This window comes from Ciconia boyciana, chromosome 15 (genome assembly GCF_034638445.1).
Source record: "Ciconia boyciana chromosome 15, ASM3463844v1, whole genome shotgun sequence".
NCBI lineage: Eukaryota > Metazoa > Chordata > Aves > Ciconiiformes > Ciconiidae > Ciconia > Ciconia boyciana.
In genome coordinates, this window is record NC_132948.1 from 10365243 (window position 1) to 10392195 (window position 26953).

The 26953-nt window shown below is 47.0% G+C and overlaps 1 protein-coding gene across 12 annotated transcripts in view; it reads right to left on the reverse strand.

The window, feature by feature from the left end:
• CCDC92 (coiled-coil domain containing 92) overlaps positions 1–26953 on the reverse strand; it is a 98021-nt gene that overhangs the window by 12946 nt on the left and 58122 nt on the right. For 3 of the 12 annotated variants that reach the window (XM_072880506.1, XM_072880504.1, XM_072880505.1), the window contains one exon: positions 8560–8661. The gene's annotated coding sequence lies outside the window, so the exon portion shown is untranslated. Of the gene's footprint in view, positions 1–5896; positions 6456–7067; positions 7337–8559; positions 8662–18076; positions 18150–26953 lie in introns of those variants that run through there. The other 9 variants (XR_012045314.1, XM_072880500.1, XM_072880503.1 and 6 more) reach the window with 6 other exon arrangements.

The following is a 26953-nucleotide window of genomic DNA, read 5'->3' on the forward strand; positions in this document are numbered from 1 at the left end:
GACATATGCCATCCCCAAAGTGTTTGTTCAGCTTATTTCAAAGGACGTAATAAAGGAAACTCTGCCATCTCCACAGCCAACTCGAGGGCTTCGCTATCTTTCTGCTTGGACGTTTGCCCCCCCACACCCCAACCTGACACCATTATGCTTCTGCTAATGTAGATCGGCAATAATAGAGTTTAATAACAGCCTGTTACACAGTCTGAGATTTATCTTCGCCCCTCATTCATCTGTGCATTAGACTAAACCACTTTAACTAGTTCAATATTTCTTGAAGTCATGCTTTTCAGACGATACGCTAGGCCTAGACAACCACCTTCTGAATGCCTTTCCCCTTCTCCAGTACTCCCTTATCAGTAAGGAGTACAGCTTACTGCAACAACTCTATCCCTCTCTTCCTCTACCTTCTGTGTTAAAGTATAACAATACTCACATGTAATTACTGTCCCAATAACTTGTTTTCATATTCTTTTAGTTTGTGTGTTTTAAGCCAAGCAAAATTAGTAGTTCTTTCCTGGAGACAACTGAGGGGAAAAAGGAAACGTGCCACACTCCTCCCAGAGGAAGGATACGATTTTTGCTTTCTCCTTTTCTATTTCTACTGCTTTTCGATGCTCTTTTACTCAGTTTTTTCTCTGCCTGGCTTCCCCTTCATTTTCTGATCAGAGATTCTGCAGACTCTTTACAGTTTATCTCTGAATGTCCCCAAGGAAGGACAGGTTTTAGTATTTTAGTAAGAAAATAATTTTTTGTTACTCCAACAGCAATTGGTATGGCCGCAGGAAGAATAATTAAGTGGACGTATTCCTGGTAGCAACGATTTAATTCTTCTAGATGCTCTAGATGAACAAGCTGGCACTTTGCACAGAAATCGCTGACTGCTTATGTGCCTGACTGTCTACCTGGTCATGAGGACTGACAGGCATAATTCTCGTGGAGTTTTCTCTGTCCTTGAGACCACAGAACCCCAGAGCTGTCATAATGGCAGAAGACTAAAAGTAATCAGCTAAGATCACTACCATGAGAGAGACTATTAGGGAATCAAACCAAATGGTCCTGCACCGGCATTTTATACAGATACAGTTATTCTGACCAATACAGGGCATCCAATGCTATGGCCGTACAGCTGTCAAGAAGAAACAGCCAACGAAAATGACCTGATTTGGGCATAATTCCCTTTACGGAAACAAATAAGGTATCATCTAAATAACACCGATTACTTCAAAAGAACCCCTTTAACAATGATGAAGTCCATGTAATTTTTATTTTTTAAAGTGACAATAAAAGCTCTCATGAGTAAGGCTACATCTAAATTAGAGGAACAGGTTGGTTCTCTTCTGCTTTCCAGCACATGCTCCTGATGCGTGGCCTTTCTATTTTATTCACCCCTTCATTCTGGGGACAAAATAGTTTGTTGTTTTAATATAACCTCCATCAAGCCACAGAACACAGATGGCACCCCAATCACAACTAGTCAGTTATCTTATTGCAAAGACACATTAGTCTTTCTACTAAAGCCAATTTCTTTTGGCAGAAGGGGAATGAAAAGGAAATTAATATTCAGTTCCCCCAGACAGACACAATAGCAATGTTACACATAAAAATGAGCCTGATCCTATTTCTTTCAAAGTCATTAAGAAAGTTCTCCAGCTTCAGTTACAGCTGAATCAGGACTTAAGCTAGTAAGGTGGGCTGTGGGAGGTTTTTGTACAAGGATATGTTAAGTATAATTCAAAATTTATGCTTAGAAATAATACTATACCATGGAAGAGTCAAGGTTTGTTTTTTTTTTCTATCAATATTCACTTATGGACACTTCATGTTCTCTTTTAATTTTAATCTCTATGATCAGTAACATGGGAATCGCACAAGAATTTAAAGAAAATGTATTTGTGTCTTTTAAAAAAATTTTACAGTTCTGAAGCCTTAATGAAACACAGACAAAAAAAATTACTACACTGGTTTCACATAAGTGATTTGGTTGGGCGTTTCCCCCCATAACAGGAAAATAACCTGCCACCACACAGACATGCAACTATTTAGCTATCCAGCCTAGCCGTGACTTTGTTTCACCCCTTCCACTTGCATATACTGAACAAGAATTTACTGCCATGTTTCTGAAATGCTTCGAAATCACCTCCCTGGTCATTCAGTGAACCAGGTCAGGGAACTGGTCCGGCTGACACCAAACCCATTTTTTCCACTGGCTATTTTTCAGGTGGTGCATTCACCATGCAGCACTGCAGACACCTGTGCAGCTGATGGGGAAGGTGGGGGGAAAAAAAATTAAATGGAAAAAAAAAAAATTGGTACCCTGGGCAGGGGGGTGGTACAGGCAGAACTGCTTCCTGCAGCAGTGCCGGCTCCAGGTACTCACCTGAGCTTGAGCTCCTACTGCAAGAACTGCAGAAATGATGATTTTCAGAGTTTACCTGGAATATTTGTGAAACATGTCAAAAGGCACTGGAGCCTTACAGCAAGTTAAATAAATCTGTCCTCCTAGGAGAGCTCCATTTACAGAGAACAGCTATTGTAACAGCAACTCTACAGAATAGCACAACTATTTTTCAGGCAAGTTTAACAGGCTGAGGAGCATGCTTTTCTCTAATGCATTCTGTGATGCTGTTTCATAAGCCATTGATTTTATTTTTTTAGAACAGCAACTATGATCAAGCATACAAAAATTGGTCTCCACTTTCCTATGTAAAGGTTTTGAGACCTGCTGATGAAGGAAATCTAGTGGTGGTGATGACCTATATTTAAGTCTTTTCTTAAGCAAGTACAAGATTTTTTTTTTTTTAAGTAAATAGGATGCCAAGACAAAGAATTTCAAACAGAGGTGCTTTATACTCTTACTTACATAACCCAGGTATCTCAAATTGAGACAATAAAACTGTACACAGCTTAAATCAAGCTTTCATGAGGATGGAAAGAAAACAAGCACACATACTTTTATTACAAAGGAAACCTGCCACTAGTGACATCGTTCACATGATTTTTTCCACACAGATGGACACTTTCTAAGCTCAACACCTCTACTCCACAGAGATGCAATAATGCTGCACCTTTTGTGCCCTCCCTCTGGGCACTGACTCAGATCACAGGGAGCTACTGTTTCCCTGGCACATTTTCAGCCTTTCTAGAGGCAAGTATAATTCTGTTTAGGGAGAAGCCATGAAATTTTACAGTTTTCGGTCAAGCAATGTTCTTTAATAACATTGATCTTAAATCCCATCTCTTGCCCAAATAACTAAGACCAACAGCAGCAACGCGTTTTAACATTTTAAGTGCAAACCAAAGGTTTTCTAGGAGTGAAATGAGAACAAACATGCTCCTCAATAGCAGGAAAGAAACAGTGATCCAAATAAAAGGCTTTTTTTCAAGGATTATTTAAAAAACCCCAAACAAACAGCTTGCAGCAGTTCTGATACACTCTGAGAACATTGTTTTCAGCAATATTTTGTCATGCCTTTAAGTTTAGTAGTAAATAAATTTATTGCTCCCATTTATAGTACCATGCTCTTTAACATCACCCCAAGAAATGAGCTGGTAGATAACCATAAAACATTATTAGACAAAATTATTCACTGATCACATGGAGATACTAACACCCATTATCACACTGCTGGACATCCTTGTTTAGAGGAAGACAATTCTTATATCACTTAAAAACGAGCACAGAGACTAATCAGGCACACATTCATTGAAGACACTACAGCCAGATATATAAAGGATGCCAGGTCTCGTCAAGCAAGTGAAGGAATCTGAGGATGCAGGTAGCAGGCAGGGGGGTAACATTCAAACTTGGCTCTACTAAATGCGCTATTCATTATCGTCATTTGCTTTTTCAGACATTGCATTAGATTAGTGCCCAAGATAGGAGCAGAGAGTTTGCTTCAGCACACTGCAGATGCAAAGGCAACCAGAGCTCTAGCGATAAGATTTCTGCCTGAACAAAGGGTACCCTCCCCGCTTCAACTCCACCCCGGCTCTGGCAGCGGCACTCCGTACCATTGTTCCCAGGGACAGGACAAGCTCTGCCAGAGACTGTTCTGACAATACTGGTTATGGTTACACATTATTAGCTTATCACAGCATATTTGTATCAACAACAACAGTGTGGAAGCCCCAGTAAGGCACACAGATTGATCTCTATGCTTTTCAACGTTTCGCAGCTACTCACAATGTTTTATTGTGGGCTGCAGCAGACATGGAAGAGGCTGCAGAAAGCCAAACCAGAGACTTTTCATGCAACTATCATTTTTCAACACCAAAATCCTTAGATCTTTCCTTTCTTCATCTGTAGCTTTGCTTTTTAAACCAGCAGTAGGAAAAGCTGTGCCCTTGTCTAGTCAGAGCACACTGAACTATTTTCCCTAAAGCATCAAGTTATCTGACACGCTGATTTTTCAGTAAATGATGGCTCATCAAAACCCACCACTGTTAGTTACTAACAGACACGTATACATATACAGATACACAAATATATACAGAAAGTGTCACTTGTCATCAAAAAAAATTCTTAAGTATTATAAACAGTTTCAGAAAGATGAAGGTGTCTGTTCTCTGTACAAAGTAAACGCCATTTTGCTACCTTTTTTTAAACTTTACTATGAAAAATGAGGTTAAACATGAACTTGAGTAAAAAGATGAATTACATAATAGTATTCTGTTTACACAAGTATTGCAATACATTGTGGATCCTGAGGATATAAAAGCAAGCCTTCAAAGTTTTGCTACTTTAAAACACCATTTTTTTAAGCCATAGAAAAGTAATGAGACACCTAGACACGAGAGTCTAACACAGGGACAAAAGTAAACTTGCAGACTAGTTTATTGCAACTGTATTCCCTCTGTTATACTGTTTATAATGTTCAATAAATATTTTACCTTACATTATGGCCCACATTCTGGAATAATGGCACTGGGGAGTTTTTCTTCTGCCTGCTGCTGTTAAAGGACTGACTAATGTAGTAGGTCTGGATGAACAAATATGTTGTCCTTAATACCTACAGCCTCTTGAATTAGGGCACACAGAGAACAGTTTGATTTTTATAACTCCAATGACAAAATGCATTTAAAAAAAATCATTTAAAATTCTTGAAAGCATGCAATTATATCTGAAATCTGAAGTAAAGGAAACAACTTTAAGGAATGAAATAAGATTGCTATTTTAGAGTTTGCAACAATTACTGGGCTGAAAACTACATACAGCATTTGGACTGGTCATGAGACTATCTTTTCTAAGGGGATGGGAGAGGAAACTTCAAAGATATACTAAGCAGAAGTATGGTAATAGGATGAAAACAAGTAGTTATGCGTCAGTTTAGCCAATATTCTTTTTTCCTACTTAAGCAGCTGATACTTTCCCCTGTTATGACCTCCTGATCTTTGTTGTTTCACTAAAAATGACTGCTGGAACCTCAGTACAACCAAAAGCTGAAAAATTAACAATATCACAAGTCTGCCATTATCTGTTTATAAAGCACTTGCTTTAAATAGTCAAATCAAAAAGCAATGTGCAGTTTAAGAGCATAAATGTCTGTATTTAGTCTAGCCTCTCCCAGAGGTTCAATCATAGTAAAACACTACAGAATTACATTCACTAATGAGCAAGTTATATGGAAAAAAGGCACTGTATTTACAGTCGCATTCATTTGGCTTTTTTTTAATTAAGGAGCATAATTTATATCGCAAAAGCATCAATAAAGCTTTTAAAGCTTAAGCATCTTACCATGTAGGCAAAGCCAACAGGTACCCTGGATGCTTCTTATGCACCTGCAATGCAGATCAAAATGGACAATTCCACCCTCAGGGCTGCCTCAGCTTTTGTGTTTTTATTTACCTTCACTGTCTCAGCTTCACACAATTTAATAAGGCAAACTCAAACACATACCACTGTTGTCCACGGTGGGAAGGGCCCCTCCTTCCTCCCTGCTGTCCCACCCCATGTCCTGCGTAGGGAAACAGAGCATCTACGCGGCTGGAAGAATCTCCATGTCTGAGGACGCCCTGCACTTCTTTGCTGCCATATCCACAAGCGACAGGCATTCTCCTCAGAAGGAAAAACCTCATCTCAAAGGAAGGTTACTTCCTACCCACTCCAAAATGTACACAATCCATCCATCCATCTACCCATCCTTCTTGTCTTTGCAGGCCCCGTGTTACCCATGAAAACAACACTGTTGTCACTTTTTAAATGAAAATGTACCATACAAAAGGAGACTGTGAAGGATGAAAGCGAATGCAATGTAAAACCTGCCCCCGTGGGTGTGGGTGGGAGTCAGCAGCTCCACTGAAGCATATCTGAATCGTGCAGACGGCGAGGCTGGGGAGGGAGGTGAACGGGCGGACCGCTCCCTCCTGAGCTAGGATACATTCCCAGCCAGAGATGAAGAAAACGTCCTTGCCCCTGAGCCAGCAGAACCAGGAAGATAAGGGGTAAAGTGAGCTGCAGGACAACCCCTTTTCTCCTCTGACGCTCTAGTGACCAGAAAGAGGCCCTTTTACGCTCTTAAGGGAGAAAAGGAGGCACTTTGGTCCGGCGCCAACACACCCTGGGCAGACAGGCCGGTCCAGCAGCAGCCCATCCCACACAGCCGGCGGTGCTCTTCGCTGCATTACGGCGGGCGCCCGCGGCCCAGGGGGGCTGCCCTCGCCCCGCCGCCGCAGCGGCAGGAGATCTTTCTCTCCCGAGGCGCTGCTTTTCCAGCCGGCGCCGGACCCAGGACCGCGGCCACCCCTCCTAGCGCAGAGAGGGACCAGCGGGGCGCCCCGACGCCCCCCGCCTCCGGGGGGGGACCCGCCTCACAGTGCCGCGGTGGGCGGGGAGGGTCTCCCCGGCGGGCCCGGGGCCGCACAGGAGACAGCCGGTGGGTGCGTGCGAGAGGGGGAAAGGCCTCAGCCCCCTCACGGAGCAGCGATGCCGCTAACCCGCCCCACACCCAGCCCCGGCGGGGGCACGATGCCGTTAACGCCCCCTCAGCTGGCCCAGGGCGGAGGGGACAGGGTGCCGTAAGCCCCCCACCCCCCCGCCCCCGGGCCGCCGCCGCTCCCCGGCCCCTCACCTGCTCAGCCCTTCGCGGCGGTGCCGAGGCGGCTCCCTCCCGCCGCGGGCGCACCGGGCCGCCCACCCCTCGCCGCCAAGCCGCCCGCAGCCGGGTCAGCCGCTGCCGGCGCTCATCGCCCCGCACCGCCAGCGCGAAGGAGCCGAGGGGCGCCCCGCGGGGCCGGCACTTACCGGCCGCGGGGGGGACCGGGGGCGGCGGCGCAGGCGCAGGTGCGGCTGCGGCAGCCCGGCCCGTCGCTATGGCAACGGGGGTCAGCACTGTCATCGGCCGCGGCCTTGTCCCCGCCCACGGGGGGGGGGGGAGGAGGGGGGCGCGTGCGCCTGCCCCGCGCGCTCCGGAGCGGGAGAGCGCGTGCGTTCACCTGGCGCCGCGCGCGGGCAGCGTGTGCGCAGGTGTGTGCGCGCGGGGCGACGTGCGTGTGCACGCGCGGTGCGCAGGGAGCAGCGCCTGCAGGGCGATGCGCGTGCAGCGGCCTGGCGGCGTCGCGCACGCACGCGCGTGTGTGTGTGGAGAGGTGCGCGCAGGTGCGTGCGTGTCTGCATGCCCGGAGCAGTGCGGGTGTGCGCGCACGCACACGCACCCCACGCACGTGCGTGTCTGTGTGGGCGAAGGGCGGGGCTGGAGGCACGGCTGTGACCAGGAGTTGTGCGCGCTCCAAAGGACCGCGACGATGCGCGGATGCGGGGAAAAAAAAGGAGGGCGCCCGGCGCTGGGGGGTTTTCGTGCTGTTGGCCGTACGTCAGCACGTGTCTGTGCGCCCAGATAGGTCATGGGCACGTGCGTGCGACCTCCCCTGCAAGCCCTCTGAAAGCGGCACAGCTGCATCAGGGCCGCAGGGAGCACGCTGCTGGGGCGGCAGTTCTGCAGTCTGTCCATCCGCACACGCGCCCGGGCTCTGCAGGGGCATCTCTGCGTGAATATACGCGCGTGACCTTAAACTGCACCCCAGCTGGGTCGGTCCTGGACGCGCGGCCGCGTGTGGGTGGATGTTCTCTGCGCATCTGTATTTTCTGCATAAAACCTTGTGGAAGATGATGCCACGTGGCGTAATCGCTGGCATGTGATTATATTTCTGGCGGATGCGCGCATGTTCAGATGAACAGGGTGTGCGCTGGCAGATGCGCGCAGAAATTCCCACGCAACTAATGAGTACGGGAAGGTTAGGGCAACCGGGGATTTGCCCATGACGAGGATGTTGCCCCTGTGAGTGGCACACATAGGGAAAGCCTAATAAGATTTATCTTGCATGCAGATTTGCACACAGTGTCTTTTCTGGGTTTGTAATGGAAAGAAAATCCTTCATTATAAGGGACTTCAAAATTAAGAGAGAGAAATTATTTTTGCAAGCAGCCAACAGAAAAAGCCAATTAAAGTTTCTAAAAGAATAATTTTCTAAGGAAAAAAAAGTACTACATACAACACATAACTATTTCAGGCCTTAACCAAAATAAAATTCAGCATTAAGCTGCAAGCTGGTGGATCTACATACCTTCAATGTGATTCTGTTGTGTGTGGGCAAACGGAGGATGGATCTACACATGCTTTGCACCGTGCGGCTCCGAAAGCCGGGGAAAACGAAGCGCAACATAGCCTAGAGGGAAGTATTTTTAAGAAAGCTTATTAGTTCTTATTCAAAGCTAAACCCAAAGAAGACCAGTTTTACTTGGGCATTTAGAAGCGAAAAGACGGGTACAGGAGGAGATTTAAACGTACTAGCAGTGACGGAGAAAGGCCCTGCAGTGGGAAGGAGCAGGCTGCTGCGTCCCAGCAGCGTGGGGTGGGTGCGAGCAGTGTCCCCAGGGCACCTCCCCAGCCCAGGACGCAGCAGCGCTGGCAGCTGGTGCCTCCCGGCGCCCTGTGAATCCCTCCTTCGGGGCATCTCTGTGCAACTCAAATACCGGTTTGCCATGTCAGGCAGACATAGACCCAGAGAACAAGCCCTCTCCTGTTCATGCTTTTCCTTCCATTTTATCTCAGATCCATCCGGCTTTTTCTATAAAATGTGGACTCTTAATTTAGGATCCCGTTAGGTGATGAACTAGTCTGAGAAGCTGATTCAGTTAGGACCTGTGCCAAAAAAGAAATGCATTTGCCATTTGAATCATCCTGGCAGGAAAGACAGAAGGATATTAAATTCAATATGGATCCCTAATAACCTGACACAGATGAAGGAAAAACCCCCAGCTGTGTTGTTGGAAAGAAAGTGCTTTTTATTAACTGGCCTTAAGATGTGACATTCATACAACAGAAGTAGACCCCTGTAACCCATGGAAGGAAAACGTGTCGGAAACAAAGGGATGAAAATACATTCATTCAGAAATAAAATTGAAATGGTCCCTAAGCATTTTTTCCATGTCCCCCTGGTTTCTCTGAAGTTTTCAGTTCTGTGAAGTTTCAGCCTGCAAATGTCACCCCAGTTTGTCATCCTTTAAAAGGCTGCTCTGTTTCAGCAGCAGCATCTGCTGCCCCTCGCCAGGTGAGCGGCCCGCTGAGCTGCTCCAGTTTCTTCATGTTCAAAATGGGAATATCTTTGTCTGGCAGGGTGCTGCGAGCATGGTAATTATGTGTCATTAATATCTGCAAAGCTCTTTAAAAATCTTGAAAAGGAGGGTGCTGTGTAATACAGTTAATCGTAGCTCAGTGACTCCTCTTTGCAGAGGGTTGCGCTGGAGGAAGCTCTGGCCCCGATCACAACTCCTGAACTTTAGAGATGGCCAAGGGGTTTTTCCCCAGAAATTCAAAGCCCCAATCCATCAAAGTGCAAACGTGGGGCTCTGAGATATGAGCATCTTACAGTAAAATCTCACATTGTTTATGCTCCACCAAAACCAGAGATCACAAAAAGCTATGATATGATGTGCAGCAGTCCTTCAGGCCCTATGTTGCCTGTGGGTTGTACCTCTAGTGTAATTATCAGTGCTTCCTGCAGTTACAACTTTCTGTGAAAACTGCAGGCATCTTTTCAAAGACGCTGTAAGCAACCACCCCAGGGTCAGACAGAAAATCCATGGGGAAACTGAGATAAAATCCAGACTTCTTGACTTCCATGATTTGGCAGGATCAGGCAGAAAATCCAGCAAGCAGACTCCAGATCCGAGGACCTCCGAGTCCTGGACTTCGGTTCAAACACCTCTGTCCCATCATGGCTTATTCTTCAGCCATATGGTCAAGCTCTGCAGAGCAGGGAACTCCTTGCATGGGTGGATTTGCCCGGATTTGATGGGATGCAATCATCTGTACCAATTGCCAGGACCTTGTTGCTATGCAGAGAGTGGGAGGTTGGCCACCCTACCTCAGGACCAGCTGAAGAATTGCTCTGATCCCCTGCCACGTAGCCCCGCATGCCCTCCACGGGCTGGCCTGGCTGCATTGGAAACGTGCCACATTGCTTGCACGAAGCATCTCCAAAGTTTATATATAGAAATAAATCAAGTGGCTGCAAAGCCTGGGCAGACAGTGTAACGCCCGTGGAGGAAGGAGGGCTCCCAGCAGCGCCGACAGCGCCAGCAGCAGCACCTGCCTGCCAGCGCCAGCGCTGGGCTCTTCTCCTCCTTACCGTGCTGTCCGGGGACAGAGAGAGGGACCAGGTAAGAGGATGAGTGGAAACTGGTGTGTACTTAGTGGCGGGGCCATGCGTACTTTAAAAAGCCCATGCTAATTAGTTAATGGGAGAGGAGTGCAGGAAGATATTAGGGAGAGGTTAGGGCAAGGCTGATCCTGTCCTGTGTTTTGTCTCAGGTGATCTGCCTCCTATCCCGTGATTTCTCTAGTCTTGGGTTTGCTATCTAGACTCTACGAGGAGCAGGGACAGAGACTTTCCAGGACATTAGGGGCAGTGCATCTTCCCACTCTTGCTGGCTCTTGGCTTTTAAGGTGCCCTCTCTCTCCTTATTTTCTTTTGCTTGCTTTGTTTTTAAAGAGCACAGATTACAGGGACAGGAGACAGCAGCAGGCTGCAGAGCTGGAAGCAGAAAAGGTTCATCACCTCTCCGGTGTCACTGCACGCAGATGTTGTTTCTCTTTGCTGTGCATCTGTAATATCAACATGCACAGCTGGCCAGGTTTTGTTTCCGGTAATGCAGATCTAAATCCAGACACTCTCCACCCTATAAAGCCAAAAGAGTTACTATTAATTAGATCAGTGTGGCTGAGATGAGAATCTGGGATTAGCTTGACATTCACCCCGTCGGGAAGGCGACAGTGCTGGAGTGGCTGTCTCTCCTTGCAAGCAGGCAGCCCGCAGGCTGTGGCGCAAGTCCTCTGCTCTCGACAGCGGTGTGCTGGGGGTAGGACAAAGGGAAGGTTACTGGGCAGAGTAGGGAACAAGAGCTTGGTCTTTCCCAGAGCTTCGGGCAGAGTAGGGAACAAGAGCCAGGATGAAATTCAACCAAAATGTTAAAATATGAAGGGTGATGTTGTCCCTCCCTGTTCCAAAAGGGAAGATTTTAAAAATAAGAACCAAATGTACGTAAGTGTGTGTGTATATAGAGACATTTCTATACTAATCCTTATTTAGTACCTTTGCTATCAGACATCCTATTGAAGAAGCATCAGTTAAAATACCCAAGGCCTAATGCTGCTCAGTAACACCGGCCAAGCCAGCATTCCTCCCACAGGGCTGTTCTTGAGCGCTGTCTTTGGTCCCTTCACTGCATCTTACCAACAGCTTCTAAGATAATTAGCAGTCATCAGATGAGATCTACTTTTTAACAAACGTCTCCCTGCATGGGAGAGGGAGGGGAAAGCTTAGTGAATGGCTGGAACAGTCAGTGTCAGGGAGTGATGACAGTTCCTTTTATCGTCTTCTGAAGAACAGTGACATTACCAAGGATTTATTTACAGAAGCTGGGAGAAATAAGGGAGATGCTGTCAGCTCCTTAAGGCAGAGACTGTTTTCAGTTATTGTTTTTCCTTTGTTTGCACAACACTTAGGCCAGTGGGGCTCCTGGTGCAAGAGAACAAGTAACGTCTCATGACAAGTGCTGAAACTGAGGCTAGACATCTATTGAGGAGCAGAACTGGAGAAAGCGGGTCAGGATCCAGGAGAAGCCTAATCTGGCCTGGCATATGGGGCTGGAGGAGCAGAAGGTGGAATTGGGCTGCCGTGAGCTGCACCTGCGTCTCTGCGCATGGAGGGAGGCACAGCACAGAGATCCTTCTTGTAACTCCACTGTAGCGTGGCGTACACTAATGAAACAGTGCTGAGCAGAGCGTGGTCAGCCGTCTCCCAGAGGCGGCATGTTGTCCTGCATTGCCTTAGCGGTCATTTGCTTTATAGCGGGATGCTCAGGAGCATCAGCGTTTGTTTTTAGTACAAGAGAGCGTCATCTGCAAATAGATCTGCCAGGCCTTGCTCTGGAAGTGCATGCAGGCAGCTCCGCACAGCAGCAGGCAGCCAGAAGGATTTTGCATCCCCGATATCATACATTGCCCAGAAAGCTAATTTAGTGCAAGCTGCCCTTATCTCATCCATTAAATGTGCAAGTGAATTGACCTATTACCTGAATGTAAAACATCGCTACAATTGCTGGCTGGGAGAAGGCATCAGCCTCTTACTCAGTCAGCTCCCTTATCTCCACTTTACCAACCAGACTCTTAGCAAATCCATTATTTTTCAGCATTAATTTGTGAGATGGATGTTAGCCAGAATTCTGCGACTGTATATATCCTAACAAGGGCAAAAGCAGTTCCCACCTTTCAATTATATCATGGGCCTTTCCCAGGAACCTGAGGAGTAAGGGTTCTCATTACAATCAGAAAGAGTGATTAAGGTCCAGAACAGCTTTCAAAAAACTCTTCAACTAGGCAGCTAAACTTAGACAAGCAGTCCACAAAAGACAACAGACAAATTGTGAATAGCCTAGAAATAAGAGGAGAAGAACAAACATTATTTTCTAGTGCAAAAGAAGACCTGTGACATCTGCATTTTCTTTTGTTTTTTTAAGGCTTTTACAAAAAAATAAAATGAAAATCTAGTCTAAGTATACAAGTAATCACTGACAGCTTTATATATGTATGCCCAGGGTCTGCCTACTGTATTCTATCAGAGATAATCAGGAAAAAGGCCAGTGACCTCTATGTTCAGGGAGCAAAACACACATACAGAACCTTGTCCGTTTTGTCAGACCGGCTAGATGTGCTGTAGCTATTACCATGCATTAGCTCTCATCACATACATTTACACACAAGCCATGATTGCTTCCTTTCAGGTCAGTGATAAAGTGGCTTTGGAGAAGCAGATTCGCAGTGAGAGATGTACCCTTGGGCCAAAGAATTGTTAAATTATCAGCATCGAGAAACCTACTGCAATGTGACTTGACAGTGGTATGGTACTAGGCTGAGGTTGTGTTTACTCCAGACTTTTTAGCCTGGCCTACATTGAACTTTTTTTTTTTTTTTCCCTCTGAGTAACTTCCCATCACTGCTACCACATGGGTTCATTTCCATGGCAGACAGAGGAAAAGACAAGTCACCACAGTTGTCAGTAGCTGAATCAGCACCATCATCTCAGCAAGCTGATGCCTGCCTCCCCCAGCAATACAGGCAAACAGGTGGGCAATTCAAAATCCTGGCTGTACCTAAGAGTAAAGTCAAGCACGTAAGAAAGTACTGGGCTAAACGATTGCAGGGGGTCCAGAAAGTCATCCACCAACCGTGCTCTGTGCTTTATAATCCTGCTCAGGTGAGTCTGATCCCCTGCACACAACTAGCCCTCTGCTGCCACAGTCCTCCATTGCCTCCTCATAATAAGCAGTGCCCATGTGAAGAGCTTTAAACCTCGTTGGACAAAGAGTAGGAAAAATACAGGATTCCTTTTGCCACTGGGAGATTCAAGGCATGGAAATATTAACTAACCTGCCAGAGCACACAGGGAAGCTGAGCTACATTGCCTGAGGGCCTGCCTCACATTTTAAGAGAGATGATCTCTATTTCCAGGGATCAGAACACGCTTACTGTTAGCTAGGAAAGTACAGATGCCTATAATCTGGCTTACAAAGAAAAGGGCTTTAAATGACCAGGAAACAGCACAAAGATCTGAGCTTGCTTTATGAACCTAAAACACATACTTGCCTGTAAGTGTAGCATTCCACATCCATACAACTCAGCTGCTCCATGGTCTCTAGATGAGGAAAAATGAAGGGATTTTGTTTTATCTTCCCTGATGGTGACTGGTAATGACCTGTGAATTGGTGTCATGTGTGGGCTTTTTTTTTGCAGGCCGTAAAACAATTAGGCCTGTTCCCCAGTTATAGTTTTACTTCTTGCATCTGGGAGGGTTTTTGTGCTTGCTGCTGGGGAGCACTGTGTATCTGGGAGTTGTAAAGATGTCTGTGGTTTTATTGCTAGATTTTTACAAACCTCAGGTTTGTATTTTTACTACGATTGCCGCTGTGAGGACATTTTAAAAAATATTGTGTTTCTCTTTGAGATTATGTTTCTCTCCGTTGATCTTTCTCTTGACATTTCAGGGAGTTGGGGGATACTGGCAAAACATGCAGAGTAAGCAAAGGAGATCTCCTGCATCCCAAATCCTACCTTTGCCAAACTGGGGAGGCACAGGATGTTTTCATTTATTAAATTAACATGGGCTTGGTCTGGTGTGAAGCAGCGTCTGAACAGAGCAGGGCATGCTGTGATGTTAACAGCCCAAGACAGTGCCATTTTCCCTCTCCTATCAGAGCTGCTGAATATCTTCCTAGCCTTCCTTTTTGCTCATCCAAACCTTATATAAATACCCTGTTCTTGGGGTAATGGACAAATTGCACAGGTGTTTAACTGTCACTGTTTCAAACCTGTTTTCAGACTGGCAGGATTGTGTTTCAGATTGATTAAGCAAATTATATGCAAAGAGGAAATCTCTCCCTTCCCTCTCTTACCTGAGGCTAATGCTAAAGTTGAGATGTAGAGATGCACTGGCATTTGGCTGCTGTAGGGTTGTATCAATTCTCTGTTAGTAGTCAGGGGAACTCTAAAACTTCATCATCTTGCCTTGAAGATACAGAATTGGTTTCCATTAGCTTGCTGAAAAGACCAAAAAAGGCACGTAGGAATCTGCAGACATGAAACTCGTGGTCAGTCTCGGCTCATGTCTTTTTATTGTATTCACTTTCAAAGGACTCCAAAGAACCTGGCAACTATTAAGGAGTTGGTGATAGAGCTGTAAATTACATGGCAGTGTCCTGAAAAGAGGCAGTTTCAGTATTTGGAAAGAAGAAAGTTAAAGTCCATTTACTGTATGAGCTGTTGCAAACACTCAGACCTTCTGATCGATAGGATGAGGATGGGAACAGCTTAGGATAGAATAATTTTAGATGTTGGGAGTTATCCTGTATTATTTATTATCAGAGATGGTTCGGTCCACTGATAATGACAGTGCTGTAGTCACCGAGACTCAGCCTTAAATAAAATATTCATGGGTACCATTAAAATGCTGTTGCTCACATCCTCAACAGATTTTGCAGAGATGAACTCTGAGATAACACTGGGATGAGAAGCTGCTTCTCATGACCAACTGACTGGAGCCTTTGGGGGGTTCAGGGTACTGGTTTTCCTTCTGGCCCTATCTGCTCTGTGACCTTTAGCAAGGCAGTTCCCTTCTCTCTGCCCACCTCCTGCCTGGCCAGGACTGTCTCCGGCTGTACAAGTCTGCAGCGCTTGGAACAACAGGACCGAGATGTCGGTAGAGGCTTCTGGGAAGCAGAGGGGTGCCAGTGGCAGATAATCACCAACCTGAGTCACCAGGTTTGCACAAACACAAAGCTGCTTCATCAGATACAGTCTGTGCCCTGGCCAGCCCTTCTCTGGGCCTTGCTGAGAAAACCCTGCTGACAGCAGATCTGTCCCCCGTGCAGGTTCCTCCCTGGGCCTCCGCACGCGCCTGGGGCGTGAACAGAGCCAGGCTCCGGACAACCTTTCTGAATAAAACCAGAGGAGATACAAGGCTTTGTATTTTGTTTTGTGTTTTGTGTATGGGGTATGGTGGTTTGGCATCTGTCAAGCGAACAGATTAAGAACAGATGGGGAAAGATGTGAAACCCCATTGATCTCTGAGGGATTATTTCAGAAACACGGAGAACAAATGCATGCTGGATTCTGGCCCCTGCTCTTACGTCCTTTCTGCAGGCACTGCCCAAAATGTGCTTCGTGCTGGTGAAGAGTTCCTCTGCTCCTGTGCCTTGGGCACCTCTGATCTCCTGTCCCTCTTTGTGCAGCTGCCCCCCTTCCAGCCTCCACCTTCTCAGGCCTTACTTGGGCTGTACCGGGGGACCCCTTTGGGGTTCCCCACCCAGCAATGGGGCTGTGAGGGAGAAGGGCTGCACCCTGCCTTGCACCCGCAGCCCGAAGGCACAGAGACCCTGACCCCCTTCCTTTGTCCATGGTGCATGCTGCAAGCAGCCAGCTTGTAGCTCCATGTCACGGTTGGTTTATCATCCATCTTTAAAACAAAGTCAGGTCACAAACTCCACAGAACACATCCCTGCTCCAATGCTGTCCCTAGCCAGGGTATCACCACATGCATTTTTTGCTTGCAGCCAGCAGAGGACACTTGCTTTCTTTGCAAAGAGCTTGCCCTGCACTTGGATGCAACAGAGCAAAAGAGGAAAAGATTCAGGGCTTGGCCACACGTGGGCACTGGAACAGCAAGCGATGGGCCTGTCCCCGGCTGCTTCCTAGCCCCAGGGCTCTGGTGGTGCCTTTTTCCTTAGCCTTTCATGAGAAGTTTGAGATGTGCCTGCAACACGCTGTAAACCGTGCAGGCTGGCTGTGCCGGGGTCCCTGGGACGTGTAAGTGGCTGTCCTGTCTGTAACCCCCCAGATGTGGTATTACCAGGCTTTGCTTCGGAGCGCATGACTCCATGGGTGGCAGGAGGATGTGTGGGCTGACTTGGCATCGTGGGTGATGGTAGCAGCATAGATCTCAGTGCAAAATGCAAAACCTTGGCAAACATTAAGTTACCGAGCTTGAACTGAGCTCTCTGTTGCAAGGCTGTGCCAGCAAACGAGCTTCAATCTGGATCAGATATGTAACTGCAGACATGGCGCATTTGCGATTCAGATAGCGCTCAAGAGAAGCCAAGCCAGGACTAATCCCTGACCTCCGCAGCCTGTTTGGCTGCTCTGATGGCCTGGAGGAACATTAAAGCTCCCCAGTATTTGGCTGTGTGGCCCTGGGGGGGGGCTGAGCCATGCAGAGCAAGCCAGGGTTGGAGCCCACAGCCCCCCTGTTGCTAACACATAGGTTGTGAGCAGTTTTGTGGCACTGGATCAGCAGGGTGAGAGGCACCTTGGGTGCCCAGTGCAGCTTAGCCCTCTTTGAGGGAGCCTCTCTGCCACATGTGGCCCACAACCCTCTGCTGATCTTTATACTGCAAAGCTTGAATGCAGGACAGCAAAATAAGGCCCTTGTCCTGCAAACGGCTAAGCCTATAAACTGCCGCACTTCCTTCAGGGGCTGGACTTGCCTGTACTGTTAAGCAAGGTCATGGATGTTTGCAGGGCAAGACCTGATTGTACTAGGTTTTGCACTGACCTCAGCATCTACCTGTAAATATGCTGCTCCTGCTTTTCTTTTTCAGGCCAGCCCTGTTTGTTAGCATTTGCAGGGCATGCCTCTGGGCAGAAGGGCACTTGAAGAGGCTGGTTTTGTTTACACTAACATTTTTAAATTGTGGGTTACTTTTTGTTTAAGCGTTGCTACTGGCTTTCCCCACCTCATGTGGAACATCCGCATGCTTTCCTTCTGGTGATTTGTGGGAAGGGACCCAACAAAAGGAGAAAGAATAAAAGTTAAACCTCTGTGGAGAGCCCAAGAAGTGTGCAGGGCACCTTTGAAAATGCTACACCCACTGCACTATGTAAAATCATCACAGTTGCATCTGACCAGTAAGCACTTATCTCTTTATATCATCTTCTTTAGGGACTTGGGGACCTATACAGAGAAAATGGAGTCAGAATAGTTTAAAGCTATGTACACCATGCCCATGCTTCAAGAAATAAATACATACCTCAGGTCCTGAATGATGCAGTGGGAGATGCCCATGGTGCCCAGATGAGTCTGGGTTTTGGTCAACTGCGCCATGCCTTTCCCCTTCTGACTGTCCTCTGTATTGGAGGGAAATACAGATTTTACTCCTGGCCCACAAAGGAAATCTTGGTCTTAAATGAGCCATCAAGCACGATACCTGGAGCTGTAAAGGCAACATAGACAAGTGTGCAGGAAAACATACAGAAGTCATGGAGAAAGTACTCCTGCCTTTCACCACAAATGGGCCTCAATATAGCTTTCCTGAGGAATACATGAAAAACATGGAGCCTTCCAGGCATGGAAGCAGCACTTTGTGGGCTGCGTGGTGCTGGAGCTGAGCCTGAACATGGCCTGTGGACTCTCTACCTCACCTGGGGCTCCCATGTCCACCTCAGTTCCTGCTAACGTTGCAGAAGTAACCAGAGCTACAAGCCACGAGGCTCCTTCACCTCCCATTGATCCCAGGCTGCCTGTAACTGGGACCAGCTGTAGGAAAAGACCCAGGAGGTCCCACCCGACTCTACAATAAAAACTGTCTCCATCCCAGAATCAGCACAAGCCAAATCTCTGGTGCAACAACTTGAGGGATACGTTTCCAGCACAGTGGAGCCAGTGCTTGCAGTAGCTGAAGTGCCCTGCTAATCAGTGGAAAGGTGAGGTACAGCAGACATACAGACGGACCTTGGGTCCATGACATAGGTCAGACCCTGCTCCAGCCATAAAAGTCCCACGTTAGGCTTTAAAGATTTGTTAGCTGGAATTAAACAGCTTTTTGGTCCCTTTCTGGTCACATCAGCTAGATGTAACAATCCCTCCTAGCCCATTAACAAAAGAGCTGGCAAGCCTAGATTTGATGACTGTCTAAACAATATGAAGAGGTGGTGATTTGCTGGCGATGTGTAAAAACAGGCAACAGATCAGCTGGCAACATGCACTGGACTGAAATTAAATCAAAGCAAAAAGCAGATGACTTTGAATGGGCTCCAAAGGTCACAGAGAAACAAGCAAAAACTGATAAAGTTCACAGGAAAACAGAGCAAGCAGAAGGAGCACTGCATCTTCTTGGCACTGGCAGCTGTTGGCATCTGACTTGCAACAAATGTATTTCTGAGTTAAAAAAATAAATTTATCTGTAGGGAGGCTGGAGGCGTAAAAAAGAAAATGAACTGGTGCATATAAGCCTGCCTATTATAGCACTGGGGAGAGCGTGCAGAAACCATGGTGCTGGGAAAGGCTGAGTTGCAGTGGAGCTTCAGTGCCACGGGGATGGTGACGCTGGAGGCAGGCTCCAACGGTGGCTGTCCCCCATGGTGGGTGCAATGAGTTACAGCTGCAGGACTGTAACCGTGCCCCGTCAGTGCTTCATGCTGTCCCAACTATTCATTAGTCACAGGAAAGGACTTACTTCACACCATATAGCCTGCTTGAGAGGATGGCTATTGTGTAAGAGATTAATGCAGATGAAACAGCTCCAGCATTAGAGCTCAGAGGCCAATGGTCCTTACACGAGGCAAGATATAACCGCTAACAAGAAAGAAGGAAAAAAGAGCCTTTGCATTGAGGACACAAAATAGCGGTGCACCAAAGCCAGTGGAAGAAACACTCTCAGTCCAGTGCAAGGAACTCAGAAGCCACGAACAGCAGGGCAACCTACCCGTGGTGGGATGCCTAAGCAGGAGGATATGAGTGTAAGTTGGTACTTTCCTAATTACAGGATCTGCTTAGCTATGTGAAGTTATGTTCCATGCAGTATCATTGAAACACACAAGTTGTCATCTTTTGGCAGTTTGGTTGGTACAGCATTTAATTATCTCTGCAGCTTGGGGCTGGTAGCAAATGCTTTTCAGACACCTAACAGAGATAAAATAGGCAGAAAAAGTGCAAGTATCCCCTTCTTTCTTGGCCTTTATTTAGGAAGGGCAGAATCCAGCCCTCAAAGTAGCTCCTATGCATTTTCCTTAGTATTACATTAGGAAGCAGCTGTAGTAGGCTTGGAGCAACCAAGCCCAGAGAAATGGGAAACACATAGGGGAATGGTTTACACCAGTTCCTCCCAGTGCTCTGACATGAAGAGTTCAAATCAGTGTGTGGGTCACAAGCTCCCATCAGTCCCTTAGGGGTTTGGGCTCTTGTGGGCATCAACTTCCAGCAACCAGCAATCCTCAACCTGGACATCAGAAATACACCAGCCCACATGCCAAATCAAGAGCTTCTGATTGCCCCCAGCTAATGGCCCTGGGCTTTTGGGACCCATGGGAGAGACCTTCATGAAGATCCCAGCGTCAGGCCTGTTAGAAATGGCTTGCTCTTGTAATGCAAAAAAATCCTGCATCCTCCAAGCCCCTGCATGCCCCCTGCCATGGGGCTGTGGGGGATACACAAGCTTCATGTGAGGGAGGGATTGTCTCAGGGCTGTCTGGTTTGGGTGGAGGAGTGGGTGGCGGGTGATGCCACTTCCAATTCCTAGCAGGAATCTGGATGTGTCTGTGCTGGGAAATTGCAAAATAGTACATTGTGCTAATTAATGCCAAACAGGAGGGCTTTGAATATACATCATCAGAATAACCTTTAGCAACCACTAGATGCCTTCCATCCATGAGTATCTCATAAAGAGCATTTATATTTATTACGTGGCAATGGAAATACATCTCAAGAGCAAACTGCCCAGCGCAACCATAATGCCGAGTTAGGATTAAATTGTCTAACGTGCACAGAATGAAACACCACTCCGTTCATTCATGCTCCGGGAGTGCTATTTTCACCACTGGCAGCTCCTGCTGCACTAACTAAAATACTTCTGATCCAGTCCAACAAGTTTTTTTCCAGGTTTGCTTCTCCACAGTGAAACCACAGACCGTGCTATATGGAAAGCTCTGAGCCTTGAAAAGTCTAGAGTTACTGTAGGATGCAGTGGTTGGATTTGATCCTAAAACAATGAAACCAAATGTGAAAAAGACACAGATGGCTGTCGCCTCTGTGCCATTTGGAGTGGTTTTTGGTTTCTAGCCAGTCAGTCCCATGCCACAGTTATGCAAATAAAGGCAGCAAAGTTTGATGCAGTGGTATACACATCTTGAACAGACTGGCATGAGGGATAAAATAGCTGCGTTTTTGAAGAGGGCAAAAAGATCACCACACTAGCTTGAAGGACAGAGGATTTAAGGACATAGAGTAGAACCTTGTCTTCACTTAAGGAAAAGGAGGCTTTGCTGTGGCTTTTGATGCACCTGGATACCTGTCTGCTCATGGGCATGTAGAAGCCTAAAAGGCTGATAAAGCCTGAAAGCCCTCCTCTGTGGTCCTCGGCCCTGGGGGAGCTGGTTGTGTGTGACGTCTATGTAACGTCAACTCCTTGGGATGCAGGCACTTGTGTGGCGTTCAGGCCTGCTAGGCTAACAACTAGCAGCAGTGAGAGGCAGAAAAGGGAAGAGCCTGATGAGAAGAGGAATGAGAAGAAGCCATGGGAAAATAGTTCAGATTGCCTTGACTGAGGGTGTACTGCCAAGGTCTGGACCTTGAATTCAGTGTGGTGTAAGGGGATGTAAACAAAACTGCATCCTCTTACTCCAGGGCTGGATTTAGCCCTGCGGTGAATTTCAGGAAGAAACAAATGGGGAAGACTGGGCTGCAGTCCTATGTTAAAAATGCTGTTCTCCAGTGAGACACCAGTAACAGAGCAGATTTTGATCTCTGATAATTAAACTCGTAATCAACCCCCTTTTAAAAATGTCCGATGGTTCCCTTCTCAATCTCTTGTGAGGATGGGGAGGCTTAGAAATGTAATACAATTCTGTGGTTGAGTTAAACATCAGGCAGGTTTCAGACTATGTTTTACTAGAACCAGATGAATTTCTAAGCTCAAAATCCAGCATACAGAATGCTGATTAAGTTTGATCTGGTGACCATCTGTCCTTGTGTTTGTAGTATGAGTAGCTAAATGGAATTCTGGAAAAAAAGGGTTATCTTAAATACACACAGGATAAAGCAAATTGAAGAAAGCCCCATTCACTGTTGCTATGTGAATCTTCTCAGCAAGAGGGGAAGATTAGGTTTGTGTCTGAAGTTACATATGCTCAAGTTCACTTTTTTTGACTCTTAGAAGCTGAAACATCAATCTGTAAGTTTTGCTTTAATTGCATCTTGTGAATTTTCCTTTAACTGCACACTAAACCCAAACATACAATAGATTGAGTTCTGGTAGTGAGAAATGTTTCACTGTCAGAGCAAGTCAGTATCTTGGAAGGTGTAAATTGGTGCAGCTCGATGCAATTTCCCACCCCTTCCAGCTCAACTCGGGCCAGTAATCACCACAAATCCCGCCCCCCACCTTTCATCCTTATATCTATCTATGTATCTATCCATCTTTTTACTTAGATAGAGCAAGTGAAGACAATTAAATTATGAGTAATAGGTCAATAACCAACCAAAGGTCATCAAAGAGCAGAGGTGATGGCTGCCGGACTTTTTTCCAATCATAATGGAAATTTGCTGGAGAAAAAAACAGTATGAGAAGTGATGGCATAACATAATGCCCTCCTTTGAAGAGAGCCAGCTAAGAGGCTGGGTCCATCAGCAGACTGAATAGGGAAGAAGAGAAAGTATTGGGAAAGGCAGAAAAATAGCACTGTGGGGATCACAAATACAGAAACAGAGACAGTGCTTGTAAGGCTTGCTAACGGAAATGGTTTCTAACATGCAAAGGCACCAACTTCTGGTCCCCAAGCACCATCTCATGCCACTGGCTTCTTCGTGTGAAGAACCACAGGGAGTGCAAAGCAAAAACAAATTCAGTCTGTGTCCTTTGCCAGTTTTCTCCAGCTGCCTGAGGGACTTTGCTCTTTGAAACGGAGGGTATCTGTTCTTTAAAAGGAGTTGTTCACATGTCAGCAAGTCAGCCTGTGTACCAAAGAAAAGATGCCGAGGATGGCTGCAGGGCTTGGGCTGGGGTGCAGGACAGCTACACAAGAGGAGGCGGCTCAGCAATAACCACAACATAACCGACTGGCTGAGATTTGGGGAGCGCCTTGGGTGTGGGAAGCTCTCTGCTACTAAGGGAGCTGCCTGTTCCAGGCTTTCTCACTGCTTACCCTGAGCCCAACTGCTTGATCTCCTGGTAAAAGGGAAAAGACTGCAACTGTGATGCTTTTCTGGGGGAAGAGAGAGTCACAAGAAGTCCCTTGGGGGGGCATGAAAGGAGTTTGGCATGAAGAGCCAAGCAGATGCCTTTGAAACTCCATGTGTATTGGCTTGTCTGCTCTGGTGACTCCCTGCTTCCACAGGCACATGCTCCTGCCTGCGTTAATACTCACATTAGGTGCTCATTTCCAATGGCTGGGAGGGAGGTTGTATAGACAGTACCTGTGCAAATGCATCTGGCTTCGATAAAATCCTGCCATTAGCGTTCAAAGTCTCCAGCTGACACAAGAAAATCCAATCATTAGGCTCCTTTCTACCTCAAACAACCCTAGGAAAAGAGCACATTGTTTGGACATCACTGGGCTAAATCTATGCCTTTTACATGGCCTTTTTCTTTGCATTTTCTTTTTCTTTCTGAAGTTTAAAGAGACGCTTGTTTTTCTTGCTAATTCTTTCCTCCCGGGTGCTGATAGGGATCTCTGTAACATGAGGCCAGCTGGAATAAATTCAAACTGCTTTCTAAATGTTGTTATGATAGAGTGTGGGGGACGTGTCTTTGAAGCTGCTGGGCTCAAGAGATGTCCCTGATTCAGGAGAAATGCAAGAAGCAATTAAGCTCTTTTTCTGGCACAAGATTGGAGCCCCTACCTGTGAAAACACAAGCCACTTGCTGGTATCGCCCCACACCAACCTCTAGGGAAAAAAAAATTTTGGTAGATGTTATTTAGTGGATGTTTCTGCATCCTGGGAGAACGAGGGCCTTGGGCAGAGCCACCTCCTGGTACAAGGGAGACTGCAGTCTGACTGTTCAAGCTCAATAGTCCAGTTCAAGTAGAGGTGGGAAGGTGCTTCACATCTCAGACAAATTAAGTCCTCTCTTAAACCTGAAGAAGGAGAATGAACAAGGGAGGCCTCTCTCTGTGCCTTCTCGCTTCAAAAAATGGTAAATATTTTAAAGTCACTTGTTGAAAGCAGAATCTGCTGCTGGCAAATGTGTGAGGCAAGTCAAGGCAATAACCCTGTGGCAGGACACAGAAATTGGGAAGGTTTTCATGGGGGACCCATTGCGTTTTTTTAAGTTCCTTTGCTTCTGTTTGTCCTTTCTTGCTGCACTGATCCTGCCGTACCTGCACAGATCCCTGCACCCATGGGAACAGCCTCCGTGACACTGTGCTGTGGTCAGTTGAACAGGGGCTGTCCCATGATTAACAGGAGTCATGTGTGGGACAGAAAGGAGGTGAAGGGCACCGTGGCCCTACCTGGCATCTCTCCTACCCTGTCTGCTCCTGCCCTGGTCCCTTTCTGGTGGGTGCTTCTCAGGTGCCATTATTCAAAGTTGATTCAAAAGGCACTGGGGAAAGGGAAGAGGGGCAAGTCCCACGCCCTGCTCACACAGGTAGCTCTCCTTACATTTGGTGAGCTGATACACTTTACTCTGTCTCTCTGACTGGGTGAAAAACACCCTTATTTAAGGAGAAGTTGAAATCCTGGCCTCATGCCTGGAAGCTTCAGGTGTTTAGGCACAAAGCAGGGGCTTGCGCTGCCTAAATACAGCCCTGCCTGCTGGAAGAACTGTTTGATTGCTCCATCCCTCTCTCTGCCAGGGAAGGCTTGTTTCCGACTCTTTCCTTCCCAGCCCTTTCTGCAGCCTGGGTTGAAAATCCCCGTGCAACAGGGCTCTGTCAGTCTTGCGGGAGTCCCGCTGTGTGTTCTACAAGGCACAGGTTGGTTATCAGCACCTTGGCAGAGATAAAGAAGGCAAACAAAGAGAGAAGTCCTCTAGGGAAGAGACATTCAGCTTATTCAGCCTAATTTTTATATTACTGATTCAGTCCTAGTTCAATCCCAATGTGTAGGGGGAAAAAAAAAAAAGAAAATAAAGGCTTTCTTCAGAGCCAGACTTTCAGAAAAGCCCAGCGGTTTATTGAGTGCTGGCCCTGTTTGAAAATCTGGCTTCAGTCATGGCTACTGAGCCCTTACAAGTTTATTCTTCAGAGGAGAAGAGACTTGTCGGGACTCTGGCATGGTGGGAGGCTGACAAGCCCTCACGAAAGACATTTGTAATGTGTGGAGCCTGGGAAACAAGACAAAGAGACAGCCAACAGCCCCAAGGAACTAGAGGGGAAGAAGCTGCATGTGGGTCTCTATCTGCAGAGCAGAATCCAGGTCTGCTTGGCTTCACCTCCGTCCCCCATCTTCCCTTTGTAGATGTTTCCTGCATAGACAGTTTCTGTGAGCACTTCCTGGGAAGGCTGCACAACCAAAGTTGCATTTTTAATTTTTTTTTTTTAAAACCACACTTTGCAAAGTTAAAGGGTGTGTGTGGAGAGCACAGAAGTATAACATGGAGGCAACTTTATCTGCACAGACAAAGTGTAAGCAAGTTACCAGCCAACTCTAACAGACTCTACATCAAATCATACAATCTCTTAAAACATGCAGTGGCAAAAGCATCATGCTGCCTGTCTGGAACCAGCCTCACTCAAGCTTTCCAGGGCTCTGCTCCCTCGGCTCCATCATGCCCTGCTTTCCCCAGTGTGTGAAGCAAAACCTAGAGCAAGGAAAAGCAGGTGCCTCTGGCATCCTCCTAGCCCTGGGTCCTGCGACAGTGCCGCTGCTCTCATCACCCTCTGCTTCCACATCCCTCCGCTCTCCATCCACCTGCTTGCTCTTGCCTTTGCCATGATGCTAGGAGCATTTTGGAGCAGGAATGGTCTGTTTTACATGACTGTGTATAGCAGTTTTTGTAAAGGGGCCCTGTTTCCTGGCCGAGGGCTCTGAGCACTCCCATGTCTACCTCTGCATTGGACATTACAATTCTCTGCCTTAGGAAGAGGTGGCACATGGCTATTTTCCCTCCTCTTACGCTACGGGGAGGCTAGGCAATAGCCTCCAATGTGGATGTTTTCACTTTGCCACGGGTGCATTGTCTATGGCAAAGCACTGGGAAGGGCTCCCTTCGTCGGATGATTTTAGGGTAGACATACAGCTCTGAGGAATCCCTGCTCCTGCCCTGCAGGAGGGGGAGGCACTGGGACACCATCACCAGGGACATCTAATTGCTATAAATAATGGTAGCTGCAAGTAGAGAAATCAGACAAACAGCTTTGGCTCTGTCCTCTTTCTCTTGGCTCCACAGATGAACAAAACTAGGGTGATTTTTGACAAATCCAGTGCCAAGGCAAGGCAGGCAGGTTTGTAAAAGAAAAAGACCCCTCTTGACCATCCAGTCGCCAGTATGCATACTGCTTTCCAAGGGTCAAGCACAGGGAAAGAGCTTCAGAGGATCTGAAGTCCATGAGGACCCCACATAAGAACTGATGCCAGGCTGGCCCAAAGGATGCAGTTGAGATCTGCCAGCTAATTATTTTGTTAGTTATTTTAAACAACTGACTCAGCCAGGGATGATCCCACCCAACAGTGGCACCTGTAATTAATACGATGCACAGAACAGGATGAATATCCGCAGGTAAGATCCAGGGATGGCACTCATGTTGCTCTCCCTGATCGAGCCTCTTGAGACAAGTAAAAACACAGAGCAGCAGCCCAGGTTGAGATGCCCACGGGTAAATCAAACGGAGGGAGTGTCCCAGCAAGAACATTAGCAGATGAACATGTCCTAAGAACACCCAGGAACTACTGCAGACAGGAACTGCCCTGTCCTGCACTATGCTTAGTGTCCATCTCCCCCAAAATCACAGCGTGCTGAGTGGTCCTCAGC